This window comes from Elephas maximus, chromosome 2 (genome assembly GCF_024166365.1).
Source record: "Elephas maximus indicus isolate mEleMax1 chromosome 2, mEleMax1 primary haplotype, whole genome shotgun sequence".
Taxonomy (NCBI): domain Eukaryota; kingdom Metazoa; phylum Chordata; class Mammalia; order Proboscidea; family Elephantidae; genus Elephas; species Elephas maximus.
In genome coordinates this window covers 55,586,393-55,608,811 of record NC_064820.1, presented here as the reverse complement: position 1 = coordinate 55,608,811, position 22,419 = coordinate 55,586,393, and the positions used below count along the sequence as shown (strand labels likewise).

Below are 22,419 nucleotides of genomic sequence, written 5' to 3'. Positions count from 1 at the left end.
TGAAAATGAAACTGCATTTTTTTCCATTTCCTCCCTGGGCACACAATTTTCTTTTTTTTTTTTCTTTAATTATTGTTGAGAATATACACAGCAGAACATACACAAATTCAAAAACAGTTTCTACATGTACAATTCAATGATATTGATTACATTCTTTGAGTTGGGCAATCATTCTCACCTCCTTTTCCTAGTTGTTCCTCCCACATTAACATAAACTCACTGTCCCCCTAAGTTTCCTATCTGATCTTTCAAGTTGCTGTTGTCCATTTGATCCTGTATAGATATTAAAAGAGCACAATGCTCAAGGCAGACATTCTTTACTAATTAAGCTAAACAATTATTTGGTTTTAAGAAGACTTCAGAGGCTATTTTTGGTTTAAGGTTTAAAGATTATCTCAGAGCAATAATTTCAGGGGTTCATCCAGCCTCTATGGCTCAGAAAGTCTGGATTCCATGAGAATTTGAAATTTTTTTCCTGCATTTTCCCACTTATGGTCAGGATTCTTCTATAGAATCTTTGATCAAAATGGTAGTTGGATACCATATAATTCTTCTGGTTTCATGGCAAAGGAGACAGTTGCTCATGGAGGCAGTTAGCCACACATCCCATTTCCTCCCATTCCTGACTCTCCTTCTTCCCCTGTTGCTCCAGGTGAATAGGGACCAATTGTTATGTCTTGGATGGCCACTTGCAAGCATTTAAAGCATCTGGGCCTACAATTTCTATGTACTCTTAGCTCCAGTCAGCAAGTCAATAGATTTTATTTTCCTGCTATCTATTTTTGTAAGTGGGGAACACTCACTAAATCCATGGCTCTGAGCGATAAGTAAAATTCGAGCCCTCCCCCATTGTGAAAGGGCTTTTAGTCACCTTTGTCTCACCACTCCTGAATCCTTTGCCATAGTTACAAAACCCAAAATCTATGACTCCAGTTTCCAGTCACCGCTCTTTTTTTCTCTTCTGTTTCTCATCTACACAAATCTTAAATTGAGACAAGATGTTTTGTTGTTGTTGTTGTTTTAGGATTTTATCCTTAATTGCTATGTGTTGGAAGGAAAGTTGGAAACCCTGGTGGTGTAGTGGTTAAGTGCTATGGCTCCTAACCAAGGGTCAGCAGTTCAAATCCACCAGGCGCTCCTTGGAAACTCTATGGGGCAGTTCTACCCTGTCCTATAGGGTCGCTATCACTTGGAATCAACTCAATGGCACTGGATTTGGTTTTTTGGTTGGTTTGGAAGGAAAGCTTTTTGAAACATAAATTCTCAGCATCATGTTGGCCTGGAAGCCTCCTACTATTTTCAACCATCTTGAAAAAGTAGTTCATATTCACTGCCTCCATTTCTTTCCCACCAATTAACGCCTCTATTTCTTATAGTCAGGTGTTTGCATCTATCACACCAAATGAAACTCCTCTTGCCAAGGCCACTGAAGATACCAATTTGTCTCCATATTAACCATTTGATTGTTGATATTACCTTCTTTCTAACTTAAATGTGCAATAATTATAATAAATCTCTCTTACTTATGTAACCTTAGTGAGTTTCTGTTTCTTGGAACCTAAAAACCCTAATGAGCACAGCACTGTAAAAAAGTGGTCTTTCTAAATTTTAAAGGAAAATCTAGTTATGTTTCCCACTTGCTTAAAATACTTCAGTGGTTACTCATCATATACTTATGAGACAAAACTGAACTTGCTTAGCATGACATCTTTCATGTTCTGCTTCTCCTTTTTCCCTCTATTCTGCCCTCCTCCAAGCCCCATCTCAGATTGTATGCTCCAGCACCAAGTATGCATACCTTTTCCATCTCTTCACTGTACCCTTTACTTGCGATGTGTTCCTCTTTTTGCCTTATTCACCTTGAAAACTCCTAATCTTCTTCCAAAATGCAAGTTCAGTTATATTAATGACTTCCTCTAGGAATACATTTCGTAGCTATATTCAACACTAAATAGTCTTCAAGAGTTATAATTCGAGAGACTTTTGTGCATATTATGCTTTGTTTTGAGAATTTAGTAGTAGGCAAGAACAAACATGATTTTTTTTCCACAAATGGAGCTTACATATTAATAGGGGAGACAGGCATTACAAGTGATCATTGCATAAATGCAAAGTTGTACCTGAGACAAATGCTATCAAAGAAAGGGTCTTGGTGTTATAAAAGTCTATGGTTAAGGAACTTGACCTTATGAAGCAGATTTCCTTGATATCCCTTCTTAAACCCATTGCTGTAGAGTTGATTCTGACTCACAGTGACCCTACAGAATAAAATATTCCCATCTCTGTTCTATCTAAGTGCTGTGGGCATGGTTCTGTTGTTAAAATTATCAAAATGAATTTCAATTTATTTGTTGATATGTCTATCTCTACTACTAGGCTGTGAGATCCTTATTCATTTCTGAATATCATGAGCAGAATATCTAACATACACCAAACTGAACCCATTGCCATTGAGCTGATTCTGACTCATAGTGACCCTACAGGACAGAGTAGAACTGCCCCATGGGGTGTCCAAGGCTGTAAATCTTTACAGAAGCAGACTGCTACATCTTTCTCCAACAGAGCAGCTGGAAGGTTTGAACAACCAACCTTTTTTGTTAGCAGCCAAGCGCTTTAACAATTGTACCACCAGGGCTCCTTATCTCACACATAGTAGGCATTTATTAAGTATGATAAATAATTAAATATTTTCTGATTGAGTCAAAGCATAACTTAGACGTGGATTACAGAGAAATTTATAGAAGAATAATTTTTTTTTAATTCCTATTACTTTCTCTCAAACAAGAAGTTCAGTGTCTAGTTGTTCTGCAGAAAACAGTGCCATTCTCTAATAATTATAAGATTTTAGCATTCTTTCTTATAAATCACAGACTATTCTAGCAGTCACTTGTTAGCTTTGAGGTTGGAAAATGAGGAAACAGCATTCACTAGTTTAAATATGGATTATTTCAAAGGTCATAGCACAAACTACACTAGTGTCTTTCAGAAAATGGAAAGTGGTGAACATCGACTTCATGGAAGAAAGATTGTAACAAGGAGAGTAAAAATAGCCAAACAACCATATTAAACACATGATAAACAAGAGAATGATAAAGCATTGTTAAATAAGTCTTTTATAATTTTCTGATGCTATATATTTTAAAATATTGTGACACATAAAAACAATCAGAGAATGAACTCTAAATATTAGTTCCTCTCTTTGCATGAAATTGAGTATATTAGGCATAAAAAAAAATTAGGTATAGTCCATATAAAACCAATATTATTTTCATACACTCCCACTACACTCTCTTCCTTTTCTCTAATTAGATCAAAAGTAGAAAACGTACTTTGGATTTTAACTCATGCTGGCTTTGTAGTGATCATCTCTTGAGCCTTTTGCAGACAGCCCCCTTCACTAACTGTACAATTCAGAGCTGGGACATGTATAAGCCACATGCAAGCTAACAGAATGCACGGTCCACATTTACACGACCTGGCACAATGTTCTTGTCTCAGAACATCCTGAGAGTGCTCTGCAAGACTAGAGATGGCCGAGAGATCTTTTGATCATTATTATTCCTCGTATTTTTTTTTTTTTTTGGATGGTGTATGATCCAAATAAACTCCCAAAGAAGCACCTTAGAATGGTCAAAAGATTCTTGTGTTAGGCATACTTGGTCTGAATCATGGCTCTGACACATACTAGGAAGGTTTTTTTAAATCTCTTCATTCCTCTATCTGCAAAATAGGAATTTGTGAGGACCATATACAATGTAATGAAAATTGTTGGACAGGCACACACCAGATATGCATAGATATGTACAAATCCAAGGCTGGTTATGTATATATTATTGTTAGCTGCTGTGAGTTCTGCCTGCTTATGGCAACCCTGTGTATAATGGAATGAAGCAGTGTCTGATCCTGAACCATTCCTATGATGGGTTACATATCAGACCATTGTGATCCACAGGATTTTCACTAGCTGATTTTTGGAAGTAGATTTCCAGGCCTTTCTCCTTAGACTTTCTTAGTCTAGGAGCTTCAGTGAAGCCCCTTAAGCATCATGGCAACATTCAAACTGGCTGCTCATGAGGTGCATTGGCCAGGAGTTGAACTTGTGTCTCTTGCACGGAAGGTGAGAATTCTGCCACTGAACCACCGATACCCCCCGCCTCTCTCTGTATGTTGTTGTGTGCTGTCAATTCCAACTCATAGTGACCCTATGGGACAGAGTAGAACTGCCTCATAGGGTTTCCTAGGCTGTAATCTTTGTGGGAGAAGTTCACCAGGTCTTCCTCCTGTGGAGAAATTGGTGTGTTTGAACTAGTGACCTTTTGGTTAGCAGCTGAGTGCTTAGCCTTTGCACCACCAGGGATCCTTCATATATATGTATACACACACAGATGCAGACACACACACAGTCATACACACACACACATGCTCTTGTTGGGTGATCTTTTTCAATCACTTCCAGTTGAAAAAAGTTGCTCATAAATATTCAAATTTGTCCATTACTATTTTTTTAATTCCTGCTCATAATTCTGCACTTTTTCCTCTCTTCTTTCAGATGACTTGTAACTCAAAAAGAAATTCGGGTTCACCATTGCTTGGCAACAAAAGCAGCAAGGTAAGAGCAGGGTTTGCTTTCTTGAGGAGTTTGAGGAACCTATCAGTGAAAAGGAAACCCTGGTGGCATAGTGGTTAAGTGCTACAGCTGCTAAACAAAGGGTCGGCAGTTCGAATCTGCCAGGCGCTCCTTGGAAACTCTGTGGGGCAATTTTACTCTGTCCTACAGGGTCGCTGAGCCGGAATCGACTCGATGGCACTGGGTTTGGTTTTTGGATCAGTGAAAATGGAGGGTTGTGGGGATTTTTCTCAGATTGTTTTCTTTTTGGTCTGGCTGCTGTCACTTTTACATGGTTTGGTCTCCATCCACGAGGAATTCATACTGCTTCTGTCATATAGCATATATAGTGGTCTTTGGGGATCCGGTTGACTCCAGCACTGCAGGCGTCTGGCATTAAGGCATTAAGGACAAGAGTGTCATTCCACATCCCCACACATTTGAGAGTTCATTGTATTGTGTGGGCTTGCCTGTTGCTGTGATGCTGAAAGCTATGCCATTGGTATTCAAATACCAGCAGGGTCACCTGTGGAGGACAGGTTTCAGCTGAGCTTCCATACTAAGACAGGCTAGGAAGAAGGATCCGGCAGTCTACTTCAGAAAAGAATTAGCCAGTGAAAGCCTTGAGAATAGCAGCAGGACATTGTCTGATACAGTGCCAAGAGATAAGCACCTCAGGTTGGAAGGCATTCAAAAGACAACTGGGAAAGAGCTGCCTACTCAAAGTAGAGTTGATCTTAATGATGTGAATGGAGTCAAGCTTTCAGGACCTTCATTTCCTGATGTGGAATGACTCAAAATGGTAATAAACAGCTGCAAACATCCATTAATAATTGGAACCTGGATTGTAGGAAGTATTGCTTGAACATGCAATCAGGATGCATTGATAATTACTAGTGTTTGGAATGCAAGAGTAGAAAACCAAAGAAGAAGGATCAGTAATGGGAAAATATGGCCTTGGTGATAGAAACGATGCCAGAGATCACATGATTGAATTTTTCAAGACCAACGACTTCTTCATACAAATACCTTTTTTCACTGACATAAACGGTGACTATACACGTGGACCTCTCCAGATGGAATACACAGGAATCAAATCAACTACATTTGTGGAAAGAAACAATGGAAAAGCTCAATATCATTGATCAGAACAAGTCCAGGGGCTGACTGTGGAACAGACCATCATCACTCATATGCAAGTTCAAGTTGAAACTGAAGAAAATTAGAACAAGTCAACAAGAGCCAAAGTATGATCTTGAGTATATCCCACCTAAATTTAGAGACTTTCTGAAGAAGAGATATGACACTTTTAACACTAATCACTGAAGACCAGAGAAGTTATGGAATGGTATCAAGGATATCATACATGAAGAAAACAAGAAATCATTAAAAAGACAGGAAAGAAAGAAAAGACCAAAACGGATGTCAGAAGAGACTCTGAAATTTGCTTTGGAATGTTTAGTAGCTAAAGCAAAAGGAAGAAATGATGCAGTAAAAGATGAACAGAAGATTTCAAAGGGTGGCTAGAGAAAACAAAGTAAAGTATTATAATAACATGTGCAAAGATCTGGAGATGGAAAACCAAAAGGGAAGAACAAGCTTGGCATTTCTCAGGCTGAAAGAACTGAAGAAGAAATTCAAGCTCTGAGTTGCAATGTTGAGGATTCTATGGAGAAAATATTAAACGACACAGAAAGCATCAAAAGAAGATTCAAGGAATATGCACAGCCAATGTACCAAAACGGGTTGGTCAACGTTCAGCCATTTCAGGAGACAGCATAAAATCAGGAACCGATGGTACTGAAGGAAGAAGTCCAAGCTACACTGAAGGCATTGGCAAAAACAATTCTCCAGGAATTGACAGAATACCAATTGAAATGTTTCAACAGATGCATTGCTGGAAGTACTCATTTGTCTATGCCAAGAAATTTGGAAGACAACGACCTGGCCAACCAACTGAAAGAGTTGCATATTCATGCCTATTCCCAAGAAAGGAGATTCAACCGAATGTGGAAAGTATAGAACAATATCATTGATAACACATCCATGTAAAATTTTGCTGAAGATCATTCAAAAGTGGCTGTAGCAGTATATCGACAGGGAACTGCCAGAAGTTCAAGTTGGATTCAGAAGAGGACATGGAACAAGGGATATCATTGCTGATGTTAGATGGATCCTGGCTAAAAGCAGAGAATACCAGAAGGATGTTTACCTGTGTTTTATTGACTCCACAAAGGCTTTCGGCAGTGTGGATCATAACAAATTATAGATAACATTGTGAAGAATGGGAATTCCAGAACACTTAATTGTGCTCATGAGGAACTGTACATAGATAAAGAGGCAGTCGTTCAAACAGAACAAAAGGATACTGCGTGGCTTAAATTCAGGAAAGGTGTGTGTAAGGGCTGTATCCTTTCACTATACCTATTCAATCTGTATGCTGAGCAAATAATCCAAGAAGCTGGACTATATGAAGAAGAACAGGGCATCAGGATTGGAGGAAGACTCATTAACAACTTGCATTATGCAGATGACACTTCCTTGCTTGCTGGAAATGAACAGGGCTTGAAACACTTACTGGTGAAGATCAAAGACCACAATCTTCAGTATGGGTTACACCTTATAAGAAAATCAAAAATCCTCACAAATGGACCAATAAGCAACATCATGATAAATGGAGAAAAGATTGAAGTTGTCAAGGATTTCATTTTACTTGGATCCGCAATCAATGCTCATGGAAGCAGCAGTCAAGATATCAAAAGACGCACTGCATTGGGCAAATCTGCTGCAAAAGACCTCTTTAAAGTGTTAAAAACCAAAGATGTCACCTTGAGGATTAAGGTACACCTGATGCAAGCCATGGTATTTCAGTCACCTCCTATGTATGTGAATAAGGAAGACTGAAGAAGAACTGACACTTTTAAATTGTGGCATTGGGAAGAATATTGAATATACCATGGACTGCCAAAAGAATGAACAAATCTGTCTTAGAAGTACAACCAGAATGCTCCTTAGAAACGAGGGTGTTGAGACTATATCTCACATACTTTGGACACGTTATCAGGAGGGATCAATCCCTGGAGAGGTACATCATGCTTGGTAAAGTAGAAGGTTAGCAAAAAAGAGTAAGACCCTCAAGTAGATGAATTGGTACAGTGACTGCAACAATGGACTCAAGCATAACAATGATTGTGAGGGTGGCACAGGACTGAGCAGTGTTTTGTTCTGTTGTACATAGAGTGTCTATGAGTCCAAATCGACTGGACGGCACCTCCCAACAATAACCTAAAGCATATGTAGGATCTCTATGAGTTAGAATCAGCTCAAAGAAAACCAGCTTAATGGGTTACCTAAACCATTGGATGAAGGGAAAGGGATATTCTGTAGCCCAAGGAATCTGAAAAGCACACCCCTTTTTCATATTTAAGGACATCCCTTGGTGATACATACAGTGCCTGGATTCCCTATACATAATATGTGCTTAATAAGAGTAATTTCCCCTTTTTCTTCCTATTCCTGGAATGTGGAATGCTTCCCTTCCAGTATACTTTTTTTTTTCAGTCATTCTTATGAAAGTTCTGTAAATAATATTACTTCTATTTTATTTTTAAACTTTAGGCAAATAACCATGGTGCAGCAGCACAAGTGAGCTGTGACTTTTAAATATGTTTCTTAAGCTCACTCAACTTCTGTGTTCCTCTCTGTAAAGTGAGGCAGATGAACTTGAAACTTAGACTATTCAAAGAGACATTAGAATTTACCTCTTTCAAGCATCTTTTTTAATAGGTGAAAAGAAAGTCTAAGATCACCGTTAAGAAAGAGATACTGTGATCAGAATGAGGCATACACTTTCTACCTAGAATTGTCATACCCTTTCCTCCAATCCATATGTTCTCCTTAGTTACTCTGCCACTCTATTACCCATCTTTAGGTTCTAATAGTCTACGATTGTAAATTATTTAAGTGTATGTAAGCAAAAGAGGTATAACTCTAAAGTAAGGAGACTGGTTGTCATGTGTTTATTGTGTAATCAGTCTCACATTTTATATTGAGCTTGTTATTATGTATTTTATGGCTCAGTTAAAAAAAAAAAACTAAACAACAAACATGTCTTATTTATTTAAATATATAATTATGCCCCGTAGTAAATAGATACATCACGAAGGCAACTGCCATTTTGTTTAGTTCTATACAACCAAAGTAAATTTTTAGTTGTTTTTATCTTTTTATTTACTTTGTGAGCCTTGTGATATCTGTAATCATTGTTAATGGTAATAGTTTCTTTGACTACACTTGTACACATTAAAAAATTTTCTTTTTCGGATATAGGATATAAGTCTTCAACTGGTTATGGTTCCCTTTTCATGTTAATTGGACTTCATGCTAAGGGTGTTTATTTAATTAAAATATTGAATATGGGTGGATCTCTACAAAAGAGACAAGACTTTTTAAATTACACTCACAAAATTCAGACGCATTGTCATTTACATAGTATTAGTTCCATTTTGAAAAATGAATGCATTTAAAGAAACAGACAAGGTCCTAGGGAAGTACGATCAATGGATTTAAGCCAAAACAGGTAATAACAGTTAATTCCCAGCTTTGAATCTCATATCCTAAGTCTATGCCACTCATTCCCTTAATTGTTGCTGTCACCTAATGGCCTAGAGATGTGCCCCTTCATTTTTCAAAGCTCGTGGCTCACTGTCACTCTCTTCAACACTACTCCTGCATTAATTTTGGGCACATTCAAAACATCTGCAGGTGATTCTTCCAATACTCCAGTTTCTCAATTTCTTTTTTTTTTTTTAATTTTTATTGTGCTTTAAGTGAAAGTTTGCAAATCAAGCCAGTCTCTCACACAAAAACTTATATATATCTCGCTACATACTCCCAATTGCTCTCCCCCTAATGAGACAGTCTGCTCCCTCCCTCCACTCTCTCGTTTCACCTCCATTTCTCCAGCTTCTAACCACCTCTACGCTCTCATCTCCCCTCCAGGCAGGAGATGCCAACATAGTCTCAAGTGTCCACCTGATCCAAGAAGCTCACTCCTCACCAACATCCCTCTCCAACCCACTGTCCAGTCCAATCCCTGTCTGAAGAGTTGGCTTTAGGAATGGTTCATGTCCTGGGCCAACAGAAGGTCTGGGGGCTATGGCCACAGAGGTCCTTCTAGTCTCAGTCAGACCATTAAGTCTGATCTTTTTAGGAGAATTTGGGGTCTGCATCCCACTGCTTTCCTGCTCCGTCAGGGGTTCTCTGTTGTGTACCCTGTCAGGGCAGTCATCGATTGTAGCCAGGCACCATCTAGCTCTTCTGGACTCAGGCTGATGTAGTCTCTGGTTCATGTGGCCCTTTCTGTCTCTTGGGCTTGTAATCGCCTTCTGTACTTGGTGTTCTTCATTCTCTTTTGATCCAGGTGGGTTGAGACAAATTGATGCATCTTAGACGGCCGCTTGCTAGCATTTAAGACCCCAGATGCCACTCTTCAAAGTGGGATGCAGAATGTTTTCTTAATAGATTTTATTATGCCAATTGACTTAGATGTCCCCTGAAACCATGGTCCCCAAACTCCTGCCCCTGCTACACTGGCCTTCGAAGCATTCAGTTTATTCAGGAAAGTTCTTTGCTTTTGGTTAAGTCCAATTGTGCTGACCTCCCCTGTATTGTGTGCTGTCTTTCCCTTCACCTAAAGTAGTTCTTATCTACTTTCTAATTAGTGATATTTCTAGCTTTTTAAGGAAGAGCCAAATTGATTTCCAAAGTGGTTGTATCATTCTACATTCCCACCAGCAGTGTGTAAGTGTTCCAATCTCTCCACATCCTCTCCAATGTTTATTATTTTGTGTTTTTTGGATTAATGCCTGCCTTGTTGGAGTGAAATGAAATCTCATTGTAGTTTTGTTCTGCATTTCTCTAATGGTTAATGATTGTGAGCATTTCCTCACATGTCTGTTAGCTACGTGAATGTCTTCTTTAGTGAAGTGTCTGTTCATATCTTTTGCCCATTTTTTAATTGGATTTTTGTCTTTTTGTAGTTGAGTTTTTGCAGTATTATGTAGATTTTAGAGATCAGGCACTGGTTGGAAATGTCATAGCTAAAACCTTTTTCCCAGTCTGTAGGTAATCTTTTTACTCTTTTGTTGAAGTCTTTGGATGAGTATAAGTGTTTGATTTTTAGGAGCTCCCAGTTATCATTTTCTTTACTGTTTATGCCGTGTATTAGGGCTACTAACATTGTCCCTATTTTTTCTTCCATGATCTTTATTGTTTTAGATTTTATATTTAGGTCTTTGATCCATTTTGAGCTCATTTTTGTGCATGGAGTGACGTATGGGTATTGTTTCATTTTTTTGCAGATGGATAGCCAGCTATGCCAGCACCATTTGTTAAAAGGACTGTCTTTTCCCCCATTTAACTGTTTTGGGGCCTTTGTCAAATGTAAACTGCTCGTATGTGGATGGATTTATGTCTGGATTCTCAGTTCTGTTCCATTGGTCTATGTATCTGTTGTTGTACAGTACCAGCCCGTTTTGACTACTGTGGCAGTATAATAGGTTCTAAAATCAGATAGAGTAAGGCCTCCCACTTTGTTCTTCTTTTTAAGTAATGCTTTACTTATCTGGGGCCTCTTTCCGTTCCATGTGAAGTTGGTAATTTGTTTCTCTACCTCATTAAAAAATGTCATTGGGATTTGGATCAGAATTGCATTAAATCTGTAGATGGCTTTTTGTAGAATAGACATTTTTATAATGTTAAGTCTTCCTATCCATGAGCAAGGTATGTTTTTCCACTTATGTAGGTCTCTTTTGGTTTCTTGCAGAAGTGTTTTGTAGTTTTCTTTGTATAAGTATTTTACATCTCTGGTAAGATTTATTCCTAAGTGTTTTATCTTCTTTGTGGTGACTGTAAATGGCATTGATTTGGTGATTTCCGCTTCAATGTTCTTTTTGTTGGTGTAGAGGAATCCAACTGATTTTTGAATGTTTATATTGTATCCCGATACTCTGCTGAACTCTTCTATTAGTTTCAGTAGTTTTCTTGAGGATTTCTTAGGGTTTTCTATGTATAAGATCTTGTCTTCTGCAAATAGAGATACTTTTACTTCTTCCTTGCCAATCTGGTTGCCTGTTATTTCTTTATCTAGCCTAATTGCTCTGGCTAGGACCTCCAACACAATGCTGAATAAGAGCAGTGATAAAGGGCATCCTTGTCTGGTTCCCGGTCTCAAGGGGAATGCTTTCAGGCTCTCTCCATTTAGGATGATGTTGGATATTGTCTTTGTATAAATGCCCTTTATTATGTTGAGGAATTTTCCTTCTATTCCTATTTTGCTGAGAGTTTTTATCATGAATGGGTGTTAAACTGTCAATTGCCTTTTCTGCATCAATTGATAAATCAGGTGATTCTTGCTTTTTGTTTTATTTATGTGATAACCAAAACCAAATCCACTGCCGTCGAGTCGATTCCGACTCATAGCGATATTTATGTTCTTGATTACATTAATTGTTTTTCTAATGTTGAACCATCCCTGCATACCTGGTATGAATCCCCCTTGGTCATGGTGAATTATTGTTTTGATATGTTGTTGAATTCTATTGGCTAGAATTTTGTTGAGGGTTTCTGCATCTGTGTTCATGAGGGATATAGGTCTATAATTTTCTTTCTTTGTGGTGTCTTTACCTGGTTTTGGTATCAGGGATATGGTGGCTTCATAGAATGAGTTTGGGCATATTCCGTCTTTTTCTGTGCTGTGAAATACCTTTAGTAGTAGTGGTGTTAACTCTTCTCTGAAAGTTTGGTAGAACTCTTTAGTGAAGCCATCCAGACCAGGGCTTTTTTTTGTTGGGAGTTTTTTGATTACCTTTTCAATCTTTTCTTTTGTTATGGGTCTACTTAGTTCTTGTATCTCTGTTTGTTTTAGTTTAGGTGGGTTGTGTGTTTTTAGGAATTCATCCATTTCTTCTAGGTTTTCAAATTTGTTAGAGTACAATTTTTCAGAGTAATCTGATACGATTCCTTTAATTTCAGTTGGGCCTGTTGTAATATCGCCCATCTCATTTCTTATTTCATTTAATTGCTTCCTCTCCTGTTTTTCTTTTGTCAGTTTGGCCAGTGGTTTATCAATTTTGTTGATTTTTTCAAAAAACCAGCTTTTGGTCTTGTTAATTCTTTGAATTGTTTTTCTGTTTTCTATTTCATTTAGTTCAGCTCTAATTTTTATTATTTGTTTTCTTCTGGTGCCTGAGAATTTCTTTTTTTGTTTTCTTTGTGTTTGTTCGAGTTGTAGGGATCATTCTTTGATTTTGGCCCTTTCTTCTTTTTGGATGTGTGCATTTATTGATATAAATTGGCCTCTGAGCACCGCTTTTGCTGTGTCCCAAATGTTCTGATAGGAAGTGTTTTCATTCTCGTTGGATTCTATGAATGTCTTTATTCCACCCTTAATGTCTTCTATAATCTAGTCTTTTTTGAGCAGGTTATTGTTCAATTTCCAAATGTTTGATTGCTTTTCCCTGCCTTTCCTTTTATTGATTTCCACTTTTATGGCCTTATGGTCAGAGAAGATGCTTTGTAATATTTCAGTGTTTTGGATTCTGCTAAGCTTGCTTTATGACCTAATATGTGGTCTATTCTAGAGAATGTTCCATGTGCACCAGAAAAGAAAGTATCCTTGGTTACCGTTGGGTGGAGTGTTCTGTATATGTCTACCAGGTGAAGTTGGCTGATTGTGCCATTTAGACCTTCCATGTCTTTATTGAGCTTTCTGGATGTCCTCTCCTTCACTGAAAGTGGTGTGTTGAAGTCTCCTAGTATTACTGTGGAGCTGTCTATCTCACTTTTCAGTGCTGGCAGAGTATTTTTTCTGTACCTTGCAGCCCTGTCATTGGGTGCATAAGCATTTAATTTGGTCATATCTTCTTGGTGTATTGTCCCTTTATTCATTATGTAGTGTCCTTCCTTATCCTTTATGATGGATTTAACTTTAAGGTCTATTTTGTCCGAAATTAATATTGCCACGCCTGCTCTGTTTTGATTGTTGTTTGCTTGATATTTTTTCCCCATCCTTTCAGTTTTAGTTTGTTTGTGTCTCTAAGTCTAAGGTGTGTCTCTTGTAGGCAGCTTGTAGATGGATCTTGTTTTTTAATGCATTCTGCCACTCTCTGTCTCTTTATTGGTGCATTTTGTCCATTTACATTCAGGGTAATTATGGATAGGTATGAATTTGGTGCTATCATCTTGATGTCTTTTTAGTGTGTTGTTGACAGTTTCTTCTTCCCACTTCATTTTATGTACTGAGTAGATTATATATATTGTCCTTTCCTTATATTTGTTGTTGATTTTGTTTCTGCCGAGTGTCTGTTTTTTCTTGTATTTTATTTTGTTGAGTAGGATAGTTTGTCTCCTCTGTGGCTACCTTTTTATTTACCCCTATTTTTCTAAATTTAAACCTAAATTTTATTTCTTTGTATTGCCTTATCTTCCTGTCCATATGGAAGATCTTTGACTACGTTTCTTAGTCCCTCTTTATTGTTTTAATGTTGTCTTCTTTTACGTAATAACATTGCTGTTACCCTGTTGTGAGCTTTTTTTTTTTTTTTTTTTCTTTATCTTGATTTATTTTTTTGGATTTCCCTGTCTGGGTTGACTTCTGGTTGCTCTGCCCAGTGTTCTAGTCTTGGGTCAATACCTCAGATTATTGATTTTCTAACCAAAGAACTCCTTTTAGTATTTCTTGTAGTTTTGGTTTGGTGTTTGTGAATTCCCTAAACTTTTCCTTATCTGGAAATATCCTAATTTCACCTTCATATTTGAGATACAGTTTTGCTGGATATATGATTCTTGGCAGGCAATTTTTTTCCTTCAATTTTTTGTGTAAGTCATCCTATTGCCTCCTTGCCTGCATGGTTTCTGCTGAGTAGTCAGAGTTTATTCTTATCGGCTCTCTTTTGTAGGTGACTTCTCGTTTATCCCTCACTGCTCTTATAATTCTCTCTTTATCTTTGGTTTTGGCAAGTGTGATTATAATATGTCTTGGTGACTTTCTTTTAAGATCTACCTTATGTGGAGTTCGATGAGCATCTTGGATAGATACCTTCTCATCTTTCACGATATCAGGGAATTTTTCTGACAACAATTCTTCAGCAATTCTCTCTGTATTTTCTGCCATCCCTCACTGTTCTGGCTCTCCAATCACTCGTAGGTTATTTCTCTTGATAGAGTCCCACATGATTCTTAAGGTTTCTTCATTTTTTTAAATTCTTTTATCTGATTTTTCTTCAGATGTATTAGAGCCAAGTGATTTATCTTCAAGTTCAGAAATTCTGGCTTCTACTTGCTTAGTTCTGCTCCTCTGACTTTCTTTTGAGTTGTCTACTTTTGTAATTTTATTGTTAATCTTCTGAATTTCTGATTGCTGTCTGTCTGTGGATTTTTCCAGCTTATTAAACTTTTCTTTATGTTCCTTAGTAGTCTTTTTAATTTCTTCAATTACTTTATCTGTGTGTTCCTTGGCTTGTTCTGCATATTGTCTCATTTCCTTCCTGGTGTCTTGAAGGGTTCTGTGTATTAATCTTTTGTATTCTGCCTCTGATAATTCCAGGAAGGCACTTTCATCTAGAAGAACCCTGGATTCTTTGTTTTGAGAGCTTGTTGAGGCAATCATGGTCTGTTTCTTTATGTGACTTGATATTTACTGTTGTTTCTAAGCCATCTATGTTACTGGGTATTAGTTTATTTTATGTTTGCTTACCGTGTCATAGCTTCTTGGTTTGTTTTGCTTTGATATGCCCAAATGGGTTGCTTGAGTGAGTGAACTAGCTTGATTATTTTCACCTTTGGATCTCTGATGTCCTGTCCCCAGATGGGTAGAGCTGTTATCAGGTATATCAGTCTAGGAGTCCATTCACTTTTCTTTTATGAATTCAGCTCAGGTGTCCAGGTAGTTGGTCATAAAGTGTGTGGTACAGGCTCTGTCTTACAGTCTTAGAGGGGCAGGGGTGTTTGGTGTAGGTACCGGTATCTGATTGCAGCAGGGGGTCACACTCTGAACAAGTCAGTGGGCTAAGAATTGTCCCTCACATGTTTCTGAGGAAAGCATTTCCCTGTTCCCTACAGCGTACAGGTGGGTGGGTTCTGCAGACAGACCATGGACACCCAGTGTTTTTGGTTGTAAGGATTGGGAGGTACCAGTTATCCTTGGACCCCTGTCGTGGGTGGCTGGGTGACCTGAGTGGAACTACCAGTCCTTAGGCCCCTGACGTGGATAGGTGAGGACCCTGTTTAATAGGCAAAGCAATGCCGAACATCAAACACCCACCTCCCTGCCGCACTACTGAAATGGTTGTAGTCTGCCAACAAGGGCCTATTCTCCTGAAATAGTCCCACACTGGTCCATGCAGAGGGGAAAGGTACTTAAAGTCCATGGACCATTTATGCCTGGAGAGGAGTCGCTTCTGTCCTGAACTCCCCTGTTTAGTGGAGCTGGCAAATTATCTTTTCCCCAAATTGCAAGTTTATTCCTTTCCAAGGCCCTGAGAATGGCTTCAGGTGCACAACAGGGCCTATCTCAGGCCCAGGGAGTCAACCATTGAAGCTGGCTTGGGTGAGCACAGTAAAATATATGCAAGTACTTAGCTTTTGCCGAGAGCTCATTTCTTCTCTGGTTCTGGGGGTGTGAGGAGGCTGTGTGGCTGGCTGTTTCTCCCTGAGGAAACTGTGACCAAATGCTAGTACCAGCCTGGCACAGCTGACCCTGGGAATGGTGCCTGAGGGCTCCTCGCAATTCAGGTCCGGTAACACCTCTCTGCTTCTGAGCTGTCTCTTTTTCCCCCTTCACCTCAGTTCATTTTCCAAGTTTGCCTTTGATATTCAGGGTTTTTTTTTGGCTTGTCATAAATATACTCATTTCACTTCTTTTATCGTGTCTTTGTTGTAAAGGGGGCTTGCCAGAAGCGTCTGTATATTCTGCCATCTTGGCTCCACCTCCAGTTTCTCAATTTCTTGAACCCTCTAACTCAATGATCTTTTTCTCCAACTTACTTTTCTCTACCTTATATCTTAGGCCTTGTCATTGCCAATTTCTTCCAATGCTCCATAAGCACAATGTCATTCCATCTTTCTCTGATTACCACCTCCTATCTTTCTAGCTCTCTCCTTCTAGTTCCTCAACCCTAGCAGTCTTCAGTCCCACAGAACTTCTGATACATTAATCAATCCTATTGCTTCTCACTGCCCTTCACCCCTTACCCCCTTTCTCCTTCTAACCCACAGTAAATTCCATGGTTAGTCATTAAAACCCCTTCCTTGCATAAACCCTCAGCTCCTTTGCCTATTTCTTGTTTAGCTGTACTGACTTGAACAAACCACTGCCTACACAGTGCCTCTACCCATGTAGCTGAATGGCTGCAGTAAACACACAACCACATTGATTGGCTTCACTTTAAATTCATAACCACAGACTTCAAGTGACTCTTAATGCTGCTTCCAGCAGTACTGTATTTCCCTTGTCTGTTCTGTCTTCAATTCTTCTAGAAACTATTTTGCATTTTTTCCACACTCCTTCTCTCCCACTCTCTCTTTCAGCTAATTATCTTGTTTTCTACTTTACTGAAAAAATTAAAGGTTCCAAGCTCCTAAGGCACCACTTCTCAAAGCCATAGGCAATCAGATTAAGAAAGTTTCCCCTCCCCCCCTTAAATTCTCTATTTGTGCACTATGCTCCAGGCTTGGTAAGATAAGACAGAAGGAGTACATAAACTTCTATTAATAGTCCCCAACCGTAAAATTGTCTCTCAAAAGTTTGTAATTTAGTTGTTTGAACTTCAGAATGCTTTTTCTCTCGGAAACAAAATGATCTATGAAAGCTAGTTTCTCAGTTTAGCCCCTGAAACTGCTGAACCCACAAGCCTGTGAAATAAAGTACTAAATAGATTTCAGAGCCTAAATTAAGAATCAATATAGGATTCCAGGAACACATCTCCTTTAACTTGTCCCTGAAAATAAGATCAGAGATTGTCCCTGACTAATTCCTACTCAATAGTGTGTACAGGTACCCATGTACTTAACTTTACAAACACTTCCCTTTGGGGGCTAAAATCTGAACAGCTATAAGCTGCTGGTTCACGGCTCCCATCATCAGGTCCCAGGATCTGTACGTAGCAATACTTGGAATTAGGGGGTAGAGGGTGATGATATCTAGAAGGCCATCAGGTGTGAGTGAGGTGCTGACACGGAAGCGCGGTAAAGGGATGGGTGGTGTCTGGGGATAAATGAAAATCAGTCATTTTCCACTATTTCCTTCTACTCACTTTTTGTCTCCCTGCTTATTCACCCCTTTTCTATAATTAGACACCTTTTAGGGTTTGGCAAAGAGGCTCTCACCGGTAAAATGATCAGATTGGTCCTATTCCAACTTTTTTTTAGTGACCCAGAAGTGGTGAGAGCCAGAGACTAGGGTAGGGCTGTGGTGGTGGTGGTGGTGGGTGGGGTAGGTAGGAGGTTAATGAAAAGCAGTGGGTAGCATATTGCTGGAAACCTTGGTAGTGTAGTGGTTAAGAGCTATGACTGCTAATTAAAAGGTCAGCAGTTCAAATCCAGCATATTGACAAAGCTTTCTCTTTCTCTAATTTCTCTTTACAACCGTCCATGTGGCCAACTTCAGAACCTGGTGCTGCTTGTCATGGAAAATGCTGTTGTAACCAGTCCTGGGTCTGGAGGTAGTGATGGAAGAAAAGCAGGCCTTGAGGGGCTGTACAGTGAAGTGGTAAAAGGAAAATGAAATTCCGTGAGAAAACTAAGAGAGAGAAAAAGAAATCCTACTTGTGAACAAAGGGACTTAAGCAGTTCATGAGTAAGTAATTAAGGCAACATCAAGTGCTCATAAACAATTTTCTTTATCCGACAACAATTTTTTTTACAAAATCACTTTAGAGAAGTAATTTCAATGATGACATTGCTATTGTTTAAGTAATTTATTAAACCTCTTGTTTCACAATTGCATCCAGGAACCCCGGCAGAGTTCTAGGAATGTTCTTGTGGTGGTATCTTTTGAAGGTTTTTATAATTTTATAAAAAGAAATAAATTGTAGCTACAATGTAAAGATTTACTTTCCAGTTGGAAATTAATGTGGTGAAAATTTATCGAGATATTAATTTGTGCTTAGTTCTAGGGTTTTTGTTTCCCTTCTACTTTGTAGAGCGCAGCAAGGCTCTTTGTGTTCTTTGTCTTAGGGAAGCTTCTTGTTGTCTCATCAAACAGGGTTTCTTGTAAAGAAACTCTCTAGCTTTGGTAGGTTTGAAAGCCTGAACTATTTTATGATGTTAAGAAGTGTTGGAGATAGGCAGGCAAGAGGAAGAACTAGAAGGATTTGAAGTAGGATGTAACTCCAGACTGGTGAGTGGATGAAGATGTTTAGGATTTTTGGGAGTTGGTATCCATGTCCCATTCCTCAAAAGTGATCCAGAGAGTTGGCCAAGCTCTCACAGGCAGCAGAAGGAGGGTAGCTTCACAGTGAGCATATGAAGACTGGGCACTGAGAATTGATGCTCCCAACCTTGGTCAAGATTCCTTGCCTAATGAAATCACAAAGATGATGGATATTCAGAGACCATGAGGGTTTGGAAAAAGGCAGTATTTGCAGTTATTATTGTTAGGTGTTGTTGAACTGATTTTCAATTTTTAGCAACTCCATGTGACAGACTAGAACTGCCCCATAGGGTTTTTTTGGCTTTAAGAAAGAGAATTTTATTTTCTCATAGTCTACTAGGCTGAAGTCCAAATTCAGGGTGTTATCCCAGGGAAAGACTTTCTCTCTGTGTCGACTCTGGAGGAAGGTCCTTCTCATCAGTTTTCCCCTGGACTAGGAGCTTGTCTGGGCAGGAATCCCAGGTCCAAAGGATACGCTCTGCTCCTGGTTCTGCTTTCTTGGTGGTACGAGGTCCCCAACTCTCTGCTTCCTTTCCTTTCCTTTTATCTCCTGTTAGAGAAAAGGTGGTGCAGGCCACACCTCAGGGAAACTCACTTTACATTGGATCAGGGATGTGATCTGAGCAAGGGTGTTACATCACACCCTAATCCTCTTCAACCACAGGCAGAGATTATGTTCAATAACACATAGGAAAATCACAAAATGGAAGACAACCACACAATGCTGGGAGTCATGGCATAACCAAGTTGACACATATTTTCGGGGGACACAATTCAATCCATGACACCAAGTTCTTGGGCTTTATAATTCTATGTACTTTTTTTTTATATATAATTTTTAAGGTGATTTAAGTGAAAGATTACAATTCAAGTCAGTCCCTCACACAAAAACTTATATACACTTTGCTAAAAAAAAATACTCCCAATTACTCTCCCCCTAATGAGACAGCTCGCTCTCTCCCTCCACTCTCTCTTTTCGTGTCCATTTCGCCAGCTTCTAACCCCCTCTACCCTCTCATCTCCCCTCCAGGCAGGAGATGCCAACATAGTTTCAAGTGTCCACCTGATCCGAGAAGCTCCCTCCTCGCCAGCATCCCTCACCAACCCATTGTCCAGTCCAATCCAGGCCTGAAGAGTTGGCTTCGGGAATGGTTCCTGTCCTGGGCTAACAGAAGGCCTGGGGGTTGTGACCACCTGGGTCCTTCTGGTCTCAGTCAGACCATTAAGTCTGGTCTTTTTATGAGAAATTTGGGTCTGCATCCCACTGCTTTCCTACTCCCTCGGGGGTTCTCTTTTGAGTTCTCTACCACAGCAGTTATCAGTTGTAGCCAGGCACCATCTAGTTCTTCTGGTCTCAGAATGATGTAGTCTCTGGTTTATGTGGCCCTTTCTGTTTCGTGGACTTGTAATTACCTTGTATCCTTGGTGTTCTTCATTCTTTGATCCAGGTGGGTTGAGACCAATTGATGCATCTTAGATGGCTGCTTGCTAGCGTTTAAGACCCCAGATGCCACTCTTCAAAGTGGGATGCAGAATGTTTTCTTAATAGATTTTATTATGCCAATTGACTTAGATGTCCCCTGAAACCGTGGTCCCCAAGCCTCTGCCCCTGCTATGCTGGCCTTCGAAGTATTCAGTTTATTCAGGAAGCTTCTTTCCTTTTGGTTTAGTCCAATTGTGCTGACCTCCCCTGTATTATGTGCTGTCTTTCCCTTTACCTAAAGTAGTTCTTATCTACTATCTAATTAGTCAATATCGCTCTCTCATCCTTCCTCCTTTCCCCCTCTGATAACTACAAAAGAATGTTTTCTTCCCAGTTTAAACTATTTCTCAAGTTCTTATAATAGTGGTCTTATACAATATTTGTCCTTTTGCAACTGACTCATTTCATTCAGCATAATGCCTTCCAGGTTCCTCCATGTTCTGAAATCTTTCACAGATTCCTCACTGTCCTGTATCGATGTGTGGTATTCCATTGTGTGAATATACCATAATTTGTTTATCCATTCATCCATTGATGGGCACTTTGGTTGCTTCCATCTTTTTGCTATTGTAAACAGTGCTGCAATAAACATGGGTGTGCATATATCTGTTCATGTAAAGACTTATTTCTCTAGGGTATATCCCGAGGAGTGGGATTGCTGGATCTTATGGTAGTTCTATTTCTAGCTTTTGAAGGAAGTGCCAAATCGATTTCCAAAGCGGTTGTACCATTTTACATTCCCACCAGCAGTGTATAAGTGTTCCAATCTCTCCACAGCCTGTCGAACATTTATTATTTTGTGTTTTTTGGATTAATGCCTGCCTTGTTGGAGTGAGATGAAATCTCATTGTAGTTTTGATCTGCATTTCTCTAATGGCTAATGATCATGAACATTTCCTCATGTATCTGTTAGCTACCTGAATGCCTTCTTTAGTGAAGTGTCTATTCATATCTTTTGCCCATTTTTAATTGGGTTATTTGCCTTTTTGTAGTTGAGTTTTTGCAGTATCATGTAGATTTTAGAGATCATGTGCTGATTGGAAATGTCATAGCTGAAAACTTTTTCCCAGCCTGTCGGTAGTCTTTTTACTCTTTCGGTGAAGTCTTTGGAAGAACATAGTGTTTGATTTTTAGGAGTTTCCGGTTATCTGATTTTTTTTCTGTATTCTTAATAATGTTTTGTATACTGTTTATGCCATGTATTAGGGCTCCTAACCTTGTCCCTATTTTTCCTTCCATGATCTTTATCGTTTTAGATTTTATATTTAGGTCTTTGATCCATTTTGAGCTCGTTTTTCTGCATGGAGTGAGGTATGGGTCTTGTTTCTTTTTTTTTGCAGATGGATATCTGGTTATGCCAGCACCATTTGTTAAAAAGACTGACTTTTCCCCCATTTAACTGTTTTGGGGCCTTTGTCAAATACCAACTGCTCATATGTGGATGGATTTATGTCAGGATTCTCAATTCTGTTCCATTGGTCTATGTGTCTGTTATTGTACCAGCACCAGGCTGTTTTGACTACTATGGCAGTATAATAGGTTCTAAAATGAGGTAAAGTAAGGCCTCCCACTTTGTTCTTCTTTCTCAGTAATGCCTTATTTATCCGGGGCCTCTTTCCCTTCCATATAACGTTGGTGATTTGTTTCTCCATCTCATTAAAGAATGCCATTGGGATTGGGATCAGAATTGCATTAAATGTATAGATCCCTTTTGGTAGAATAGACATTTTTTATAATATTAAGTCTTCCTATTCGTGAGCAAGGTATGTTTTTCCACTTATGTAAGTCTCTTTTGGTTTCTTGCAGAAGTGTACTGTAGTTTTCTTTGTATAAGTCTTTATACATCTCTGGTAAGATTTATTCCTGAGTATTTAATCTTCATGGGGGCTATTGCAAATG

At 39.0% G+C, this 22,419-nt stretch overlaps 1 long non-coding RNA gene across 2 annotated transcripts in view; it reads left to right on the top strand.

Annotated features, from left to right (window-relative positions):
* LOC126064496 (uncharacterized) overlaps positions 1-22,419 on the top strand; it is a 149,606-nt gene that overhangs the window by 85,587 nt on the left and 41,600 nt on the right. For both annotated transcript variants that reach the window (XR_007514555.1, XR_007514556.1), the window contains 2 exons: positions 4,550-4,609; positions 18,273-18,461. This is a non-coding gene — a long non-coding RNA (uncharacterized LOC126064496). The remainder of the gene's footprint in view (positions 1-4,549; positions 4,610-18,272; positions 18,462-22,419) is intronic.